The 9,713-nt window shown below is 53.1% G+C and overlaps 1 non-coding gene across 1 annotated transcript; it reads left to right on the top strand.

Annotated features, from left to right (window-relative positions):
• The first annotated feature begins 3,367 nt into the window (after positions 1-3,367).
• On the top strand, positions 3,368-3,485 carry LOC135274067 (small nucleolar RNA SNORA71). The gene has a single exon (XR_010341880.1). It is a non-coding gene; the product is annotated as a small nucleolar RNA SNORA71 (small nucleolar RNA).
• Positions 3,486-9,713: the final 6,228 nt, after the last annotated feature.

A 9,713-nucleotide genomic window follows, 5' to 3' on the forward strand; every position in this document is an offset into this window, starting at 1 on the left:
CTCTAAAGGCTGGGCCATTTGACGCTGATTCTTTTGGTCTATTGGGCTCCTATGCAGGCTCGCTGTGCCAGGCCTGCCCCTTTGCATCTTGGGTGACCCTGGGGAAGTCATGCAGCTTCTCTAGGCCTCGGTATCACCACCTATACAATAGGGATAATTACATCTTCCTCACAGGCTTATTATGAGGCATGGAGATGCGTGATTAAGGCACGTGACTCAGGACAGTGCCTGACACTGGCTACTTGGACAATGAGCGCTTCTAATCATGGTGAGGGACAATGTTAGTTGGTGTTGATTCCCTGCTTCTATTCCAAGAAAGAACCCACTTCTGTCTGTTTCCAGTTCCTGGCTTTAGAAGATACAGGCCCTGGGCTTCCTTAAACTCCTCAACTCAGACACAGGGGAGGAATCTATATGGGAAAGGCAGTGGCTACCCTGTCCTGGTTCCCCCGTCACTGTCCCCTGGCTTCCCACCCTGTCCTGTTTCCCCCATCACTGTCCCCTGGCTTCCCACCCTGTCCTGTTTCCCCCATCACTGTCCCCTGGCTTCCCACCCTGTCCTGTTTCCCCCATCACTGTCCCCTGGCTTCCCACCCTGTCCTGGTTCCCTGTCACTGTCCCCTGGCTTCCCATCCTGTCCTTGTTCCCCCATCACTGTACCCTGGCTTCCCATCCTGTCCTGTTCCCTGTCACTGTGCCCTGGCTTCCCACCCTGTCCTGGTTCCCCATCACTGCCCTCTGGCTTCCCATGTCTGTTCCTTCTTAGGCCCATGTTTAACCCAGCCCTGGAGACAGCCCAGATATGGGCCACCAACATGGAACGTTAACCCCATTCACAGGTGGTCTTAAGATTAGTTACAAAGACCAAGGCCAGGGTGAGCCTGGAGCAACCACGTGTTCAATGCTCCTGCTGCTGTCTGTAAGTCTTGCTGCTTGGGATCCATTTTCTCCAGGTGTTCCACACACATCAGCCACACTCACTGCTTGGAACATAGGACGTTTGCCCTGCTGGTTCCCTTCTGAGGTGACAACCATAAACTCCGCAGTCTGAAGAAGGAGAACCTGTTTCTGGAAGATGACCGGAAGGCTGTGCTGCCCATCCATCTCCCAGAAGAGCCTGTGTTTTCCTTCATTTTAAGTCCGACCATCCCCTACCTTGCCGTGTATTCTGTTCCAGGTAGCACTGCCTTGCTGCCCAGCTCCGCTTCGGTGTGGCGCCATCGGCTGGTGCTGAAGGCAGGATGTCGGGAGAAGTAGCCCCTAAGAAGCTAGTTATTGTGTCTATTGCAGGAGGGAGAGTGCCAAGGAAATTGTTGGGAGACATTTCTCTTACCCATAGAACCAGGAAAAGGGGAATTTCTTTTTGTCTGTGGAAACCAGGCTGGATGAGACTGGATTTTCTTCTCTGCTTTGTCTGCTGGGAAGCACAGAGCCCAGTGCATCGCCCATTTCTAGGAGGTACTGAGGACAGCAGCATCAGCACCACGGCGCGCTGACCTCACCCTTGTCTTGTGACTGATGGGAACCTGCTGGAACCCAGGACTGCTCTTTGTGCTGTCCTCCGGGGTCTAGCTCTGCATCTGACTTGGTTCTCCCCAGCCCCATCAAGCCAGCTGGAGAGCAGGACCTCCCTGGGTGCTGGCTGCTTCTCCTTCCAGCAGACCTGTGTCTTCCTGGCGTCCCAACAGCCGTGGTTGACATTTCACGTTTCCATGGGAACAGAGTCTGACTGTAGCCAGACAACTAACTAGAGAGGCTGAGGAGGAGTGTGTGTGAGTGTGTGTTGTGTCTGAGGCTGCTCTCAGAGCCCAGGGTTCTTGTGCACTTCCCTGCGTCCTGCGGTGGCTGCAGCAGCCTCCTCTTGGCAGTAATCGTGCCCCGTTTGCAGCTCCTACATCTCCATTGCTGACATAATATTGCACCGGGGTCCATCCATCTGCATAATCATCTTAACCTGCTCCCACAAGAGAGTTTAAAAGGTCTGAGCTGTTGGAAAATGACCATAAAGCCTGCACGCAGATACCTTTAGCAGCAACGCCAACATCTATCACAGGGTAATTAGAGGCAGGGAGTGAGGGCTCCGGGCCCTGCGTTGGGGAACTGTTTGGGGCTGCGTCTGCTCTCACTGTTGAGAAGAAAGGCAGGGAAAGACCCAGGAAGGCAGTCCAGGAAGGAGAAGAGCGGTTTCTGCAGCAGTAAGAGGATTTCTCTTTCCTGGAGGGCGTGCAGCCTCTCCAAGGGGAAGGAACCTTGCCTGAGACCGTTTGGGGACTCCTGGGACCTCCGTTCACCCATTGGATGAGCCATGGTTGTCTCATACTAGAAAAATAATGACCAGGACTCCTTCTTTCTTACTATGTTCTAGGTCTCAAACTCTGGAGTGCTGTGTGGTCTCGAACAAGCTCCCTTTTCTCTCTGTGGCCCCATTATTTTTATTTGTAAAATGAGGGGATTGGACAAATCTGTCAGTTTTCAGACTCTGATTCTTGGAACCCTGGAGTTCACAGGCAGGGCTGGGGAGAGGGAAGCGGGTAGGCAGGGGTGAGACCTACCTCCTTTACTCCAACCGCAGTGGCTTTCCTTTCCTCGGTCCTACACTCAGCTTTCTAAGGAAGGTTATACCGAAGAGCAGTTTCCTGCTTCCAGAAGCACTGGACCCCCACTGGGCTCCAAGATCATGAAGAGTCTCTGGTGTTTGTATGGTAAAGGCACCAGGTTCGGAAAACCAGCTTTTGCTATGTCCTTTAACAAGTGTCTGTTTCATAACTAGCTTTATTGTGCTGAATTCAGTCTCTCCAGAAAAACAGTCACATCTGTGCAGAGAGGGAGTGTGACTTGAGGGAGTGTGAGGACGCCATAGAGTCAGAAGCAGAGGGGCAAGAACGGCTCTGGCAAAGCAGTGATGAGGGGCAAACTACCCACAGCCCATCTCCCCAGGCCCACTGGGGCTCCAAGTCATCGGGAATGCCCCAGGCAGGGGGTGGCTGTCCTCCCTGTGTTGAACCAGCAGAGCTGATCTCTTCTGGGTCTTCCACCCTCCTTGGCTGTCAGCTCTGAGCGAGGTGCCCATTCCCCTGACTCTGATCCATATGGAGCCTGGTCATCTCCTCCTGGCGTCCATCAACTGCCTGAGGTGTTGGTGGAGGCCGCTGCGGCCTCTCACTTGCTGACCCCTTGTTCTCCAACCTCTTGAAAAGTCCCAGCAATTTGTCTCTGATCCCGCTGCAGTCTCCCACCTTCCCCTGGAGTTGGGGCTTCGGGCTATTGTGACCGTAAGGCTCTCTGTCTCCGCTGCCTCATTTGCCAGGCACTTCAAGCTCCAAGGCGCCCCTTGTATCCCACCTTTGGGTCTTTGAAAGTTTTGTGCCCCTGTATTTGAAGGTGATCCTGGTCATGGACAGTGCAGGGAGAGAAACTGCTGAAAGCATTTCCCCTTGTTTGGAGGGGCCACTCCTGTCCCTTCCAAACTCTGGAGCTTTTCCATACCTCCTCTTTTCATCACCTTTTAGATGCCTCCTGACACCTGGCGTCTGGCTTATGCAGTGCTCCTGTGTGAGGCTCAGTGCTGCTGGCTGTGAGGCTTTAACCAAGGTATACATTAAAAAAAAAAAAAAAAAAAAGATGCCAGGCATGGTGGCTCATGCCTGGGAGGCTGAGGCGGGTGGATCACAAGATCAAGAGATCAAGACCATACTGGTCAACATGGTGAAACCCCATTTCTAGGTGAAATCTCCTTTTGGCATGGTGGCACGTGCCTGTAATCCCAGCTACTCAGGAGGCTGAGGCAGGAGAATCACTTGAACCCGGGAGGTGGAGGTTGCTGTGAGCCAGGATCGTGCCACTGCACTCCAGCCTGGCATCAGAGCGAGACTCTGTCTCAAAAAAAAAAAGGAAAGAAACTTTTTTGTGTCTGACCTTCTATCTGTGTCAGCCCAGGCCTGGGGAAGGATGAGGTCAGGCCAGGTGAGTTTGCCCATCTGGTCATCCCAGAACCCCAGAAACACCACTACCCTAGAGCTCCCTGCACACCCAAGCCATGCTGGCCAGATGTGTGTCTCTGGTCTCTTCTGGACTCCAGCCCAGCCTATTCTCCTTGGTAGCAGCTCCTGGCATGCTCTACAGAGGGTGTAAGTATCTCAAACCAGGCCGAGGGCTCTGAATGTGGCCATTTACAGAAAAGATGATGGTAGCTCTCTTCCCAGACAGCACTACTGCAGTCTCACAGAGCACCGGGCAGCTCCCTTCGGAGTCTGCACGTTGCCTGCGAGGAGTGCTGCTTTTCAGTTTCTTCTCAAAGCTTTGCCTTGGGACAGAGAACGTGGGTTGCAGGCTAAAGCTGTCTTGGGGGATCCTTTGCTCAAGTGCAGTTCCTGCCACTGAGCCACAGTGTAACCTCATAAAGAGTCTGCTCAGGCTGGGGCTGGTGGGTCACCTATTTATTTTAATAGTGCAGTCCTTTTTGGGATGACTGTAAGCAGAGGCCCCAGTGAAAGACATTTGAAAACAAGCTTCCTGGAAACAAGCCTCTTGGAGGACCGTAGGGTGGTAGGATTCTGGAGTCTTCTGTTACCATGCGCGCATGCCTCCTCTGCCCCCATTCACGTTGGCCTAGTCTATGGCTCTCCCTTCCTACTTGAGGAGACCAGACTTCCAGACTCCCGGAGTCCCAGCCATGGGATGTGCCACAGGTGGCCCTAGAACTCAGGTGTCTCTGACTCTCAGTCACTTCTCGTCACTCCTGCTGAGGCCACATGTTCCTCGGCAGGTATATTAGCTAGAGGACCCTCGTTGTGGCTGTGGAAGTCTGGCAGTTACATGGTGGCACAAATAAATTCTTGCAAGATACCATGGGGTGCTAGAAGGAGTAACTTCCTAGGACGCAAGAGACCTGCGTGTGGTCTCAGATTTGCTAAGCGGCTGTGTGATGTTGGATGAACAGCTTGCCCTCTCTGGGCCTTGGCACCTGTCGTTGTACAGTGAGTGGTTTGACTCTGGGATGGGTCAAGGCCTCTTCAGGTAATGTCGGGATCTAGGTAATGTCAGGATCTCTCTGGAGGCATGAGGGAGAAGCTTGTAGTGTCAGATAAGAGCATGTGGAGCAGGATGGGATGACCCTGGTGTTCTCATGGAAGAGGGTCCGTGACAGTCCTTTCTCCCCACGTGGCCTTGTCTTGGGGCCCCAGAGTGAGTGCAGTGTGGGGCCTGCCTGCCGCCGCTCCTGGAAGCCCCTGCTGGGACAGTGAGCAGTTCTGTGCCCTCTGTCTTCATCCCATGGTTCTTCTTGGGGATCCACTTGTGACAGATGCCTTCTTGATGGGAAGTGGGCAGGAAACATCTCCTGAAGTGCAGGGAGCTGGCCTTCTGGCTGTGGCAAAGTCCCACCTATTGTGTTGGCACCAACCCGGGCAGGTATAAAGAGGCAGAGAGGAGGAAGCTCAGCACCTGCTGTCAGGGCATGTAGACCCATGGGGCAGGCAGCTGTACTGCTGCTGGGGTCCTGAATCTTAGTCCCCTTACTCAGCTGGTGACACAAATCACTTGTCCCCACAGCTGCCTCCACGATTCATCCTGTGGGGCTGGTGGAAACCCATCACCTCAGCTCCTCTGGGGTTGTCCTCCTGCCTCTCAGATTCCCCCTCTGGCATGGCTCATCCCCCTAGTCAGAGGGAGAGTTTCCTGGGCATCATCCCTCGGGCCCCTGGGCCCTCCACTCTCCCTGCCTGCAAAGTTCCTTCAGGGTACACCCTGCTTTCTGCTGCCTTCCAGCCCTGACTGTGGCACAAGGCTCCTTTCTGTGGCTGCCCCTAGCCTTGGCCCCCAGAGGTCTCAGGAGCCTTTGCTCTGGGCTCTTGCTCAGCAGGAATAGAGAAGGCAGGGTCCCTCTCTTGAGGAACAGCTTTCACTGCTCTCCTCTCTCCAGCTTGGGGAAATCTCCTTTTGGTCTGGGAGCAATACTTCCACATTCATGCTTTTTCCAAGATCCCCTGCTTCTTGCTAAGAGCCTGGCTCTCCTGCTTTCTTTCTCTGCAAAGCCCTCACATCTTCTAACAGATTTACACCTGTGGTAGCAAAAGCCAGGACATCCTGCAGGTGCCTTCTGCTTTCCCCTGTGCAGCAGGTATCTTGTGAAATAAGGGTGCACAGAGGGAAGGGACAGGGAAAGGAGAACAGAAAACTCAGGAAGGAGCAAGCCCTCTATCTGGGCACACTGTTTTGGATACTACATTCCCATGTGGAAGCACATGTGAACATGAGTGCCTGCCACTGGGCTCGTGACTAAGGTCCCCGTGAAACAAGCGGAGCTCAGATACGGACTGGATTCCGCAGTGCCGCCCAGGCCCCAGGGTGGGGACAGGATTGGACAGGTCCTTGGCTGTGTAAGTGGGAGCCAACCATGATACGAAGCCACACAAGATGTCTGCAGAAGCCTCAGTCCTGAGGTGGTGTGCAGAGAGAGTGTGGCCAGGTCCTGCGTGACAGGAGGGAAGTAGAAACCCAGCCTGAAATTCAGAAAAGATGGAGCAGAGGTGGAGCCTGGGAGTGGCCCCAGATGGGGTGTGGTTTTACAGGTCAGCCTCAGGAGTTCAAGCCCAGTCCTTAGGCCATAGGGAGCCATGGCTGGTTTTTGAACAGGGGCGTGAGTGGTGAGAAACAGGAAAGGCCCTGAGTGAGTTCGAAGAGAAAGGAGGAATGGACAATCACTGAGCTAGGGGTTGTTTGGAAGTCTTCCTGAAGGACTCATTCATTCATTCATTCATTCATTTGTTCATTCATTCATTTACTCAACAAAGGCTGATCTAGCACCTTCCATGTGCCAGACACTGCTCACAGTGATGAATATGCTAGAGTGTCTTCCCTATGGCGCTTACATTGTGATTGGGGGAGATGGGTAAAATTTCACCAACATAGAAGCATGTATTCCAGGTGGTGATGCAGGCTCAGAAGACATCATAGCAGGGCAAGGAGACTGAGAGTGACAGGGGATGCTCTTCTAGCTAGGGTAGCCAGGGGGAAGCTTCTAGACGAGGTGGCATTGGAGTAGAGACCTGACGAGAACGTGGGGGTTGAGTTGTCTTAAAGAACAGGTTGGCTTCGCGCAGCTACGGTGGACAGGGAGTGTGACTGAAGCCTTTGGCAAAGAGTTTGAGGGAGATGCCACCCGCCAGCCTTGTTGCTGTAGAGACTCTGTGGGGGTGAGCTTTGGGTGGTGATGTTGGAAAGGAGGCAGTGCCATTTGGGATGAGAGTTCTAAGGCTGGGTTGAGGACTACAGTCTTGCTTGGTGAGCCTCAGGATTTTACTGAGCAGGAAGGGGGCAATGGAATGAAAGATGCTTGGGTCTCTGCAGAAGACTCCCTTTCAAAATTACAGTGGGTTGGCCAGGGCAGGAACCCAGGAGCAGACTGAACATGCCCAGCGAGCCCCCTCCTTTGCAATTACTGCAAGTCCCAGCACAGGGCAGGGCCAGATCCCTTGGGGATCTTCTCTATATCAAAGGGGAGATTAGCTCCAAGCCCCTAACGATGCTGGATGTGCTGCCCACACTCACCAGCGCTGCCTCCTCTGAGACTGTCAGCTTTATATCTGCTTCTTTTTATCAATACGGGCAAATAATTCTCTAGACATTTATCATTTTAAACTGTCACAGTCCAGTGCCTTTCCCGAGGACCACAATCAATACTGATCTCGGTTTGAATACTTTTCTGACAAGGTTCCTATTTGTAGATTCACAAGTAGAACTAATGTGTGTTAAAGCTATTCAGTTTGGCATTTTGCAGCTCCATTGACACATTAAATATAGGCGTTCACCACAACGATTAACCTTACAACTATTAAGTAATAAAAATCCCGCATACATATTTATTAGCTGAACATCCTACTCCAGCGTGATGCCTTCCCCAACAAGGCCTTCCCATGATGGGAAACCAGAGAAGGTGGAGGTGGCTGCTGGAGAGATGAGCTCACTCTTTGCAGAGAATATCAGGAGGCATGTAGGGATGCCCAGGCTGCAGTCTTGGTAGGAGGTGGGGAAGCTGCTCTGGGGATGGAGGCCCAGATGGAGCTGAAGTTGACGGGGTGCTGAGGTGGGTAGGAGCAGAGCTGAGATGTTCCAGGATGGTGGACCCAGCTGCTCTCTGGGATGAGATCCAGACTTCCTCATTCCTGGTGCTTCTGAATAGGTATCCTTTCTCTCCTTGGGCCTTAGTTTCCTCATCTGCATAATGGGGTCAGGCTAGAATTGGTGCCTCCTGGCCTTTTTATAAGGTCGTGGCATGTGTATAACAGGATAAAATGTGTACAGCCTATAGCATCAACAGGCAAGGCCGCTCACCACCAGGAGTGACCAGCTTAGGAGACCCTGGGTGCCCCAAAGTCTCCTCTGGTGATCAGGATGGTTAAGGCGATTGACAGGAATGAGTGAGTGGGGCACACCAGCGGGGATTATCAAGTAGATGAGCTCAGATGTCCCTTTTGCAGTGGATGCTTGGCAATGCTGTCTCCCTGCTTATTGACGTGGAGACCTGCTTCCTGGATCTGTCTTTCCTGGGCCAGCATCAAGAGGGACCCTGAGTACCTGTCTGTTTCCTGGCACAGGAGAGCATGGGCCCCAGTATTGTGGCTGTGAGATGAGGCAGCGGCAGGGCAGACATCTGCTCGTGTCTACTGCCATTCTGACCAGTTGGTACCAAGGCCCTTCCTGTAACTACTAATATGAGCTGGGGGACTTAATCATGGAGCAGGCAAGGGCCTGTCTTGGTGGAATCAGTGCTCCCAAATCCAGATACCCTTGCCAGCCCTGGGGGCATCTATCCAGCTTTACCATTCATTCATATTCGTGAGCTCTGGCTCAGTCCCAGGCCCAGGGCTAGCTGGGGTTGAGGAGTAGGTAACTGACAGCAGGACACACCGTGTAATGTTGGAACGGAGGATTTGCTGCACAATTGTAGCACATGGCAGTCAATGACCGGCGAGGGAAGGGCGCAGAGATCAGAGAGGGCTGCCTGGAGGAAGGAGCCTCTGCTTTTAGACTCACTGGACATGCCAGGATTTGTCAGGCAAAGGGTGGAGAAGAGTGCTGTCTGCAGGAGCATGGCACTCGAGAAGGGATGCTGCGTGGCTGTGTGAGGGGTGCCCTGAAGACCTCACTGTGGGAGCACAGCCCCATCAGAGCTCCAGCTGCTACACTCTGATGTCACCGCTGCGTTTATGCTCCCAGCTAGGGACTGAGTGTGGCAGGCATGTCCCAGGAGACAAGGGCCATGCCCTGACCCCGAGCTTTAGCCTTGCCAAACCTTCTTGAGACTGCATGGCATCTTTCCTTCACTCACGGTCAGACCTGCTCTGGGATCTGGCGGCAGCTCTCCCAGCCTTTCCTCACCCCCTCTGCATTTTCTCACACGCGGACATTTCCCTAATAAATTCCTCACATGTTGCATCCCATCTGGGTGTCTGCTGCTTGCAGGACCCAGACTAACACAAGCAGGAAGTGCTTCAGAACTGAAGGGGGTTCATTCTGGCCTCTGGGTAAAGTGCGAGGGTGAAATTGTGATTTCCATTTTACAACAAGGGAACAAAGTCTCTGCAAAGTTCTAGATGCGAAATACTTTTTAAACAGTAACATGACTTGAGAAGATAGGCCCCGCTGATGGTTGTGGAAGGGGTCAGATGCTGGAGCATCACTTCCTGGAAACCTGAATGTACATTTGCCATCTC

The sequence above is a fragment of the Aotus nancymaae genome, unplaced genomic scaffold (assembly GCF_030222135.1).
Source record: "Aotus nancymaae isolate 86718 unplaced genomic scaffold, 86718_ANA_hifiasm-v0.15.2.pri h1tg000010l, whole genome shotgun sequence".
Lineage (NCBI taxonomy): Eukaryota > Metazoa > Chordata > Mammalia > Primates > Aotidae > Aotus > Aotus nancymaae.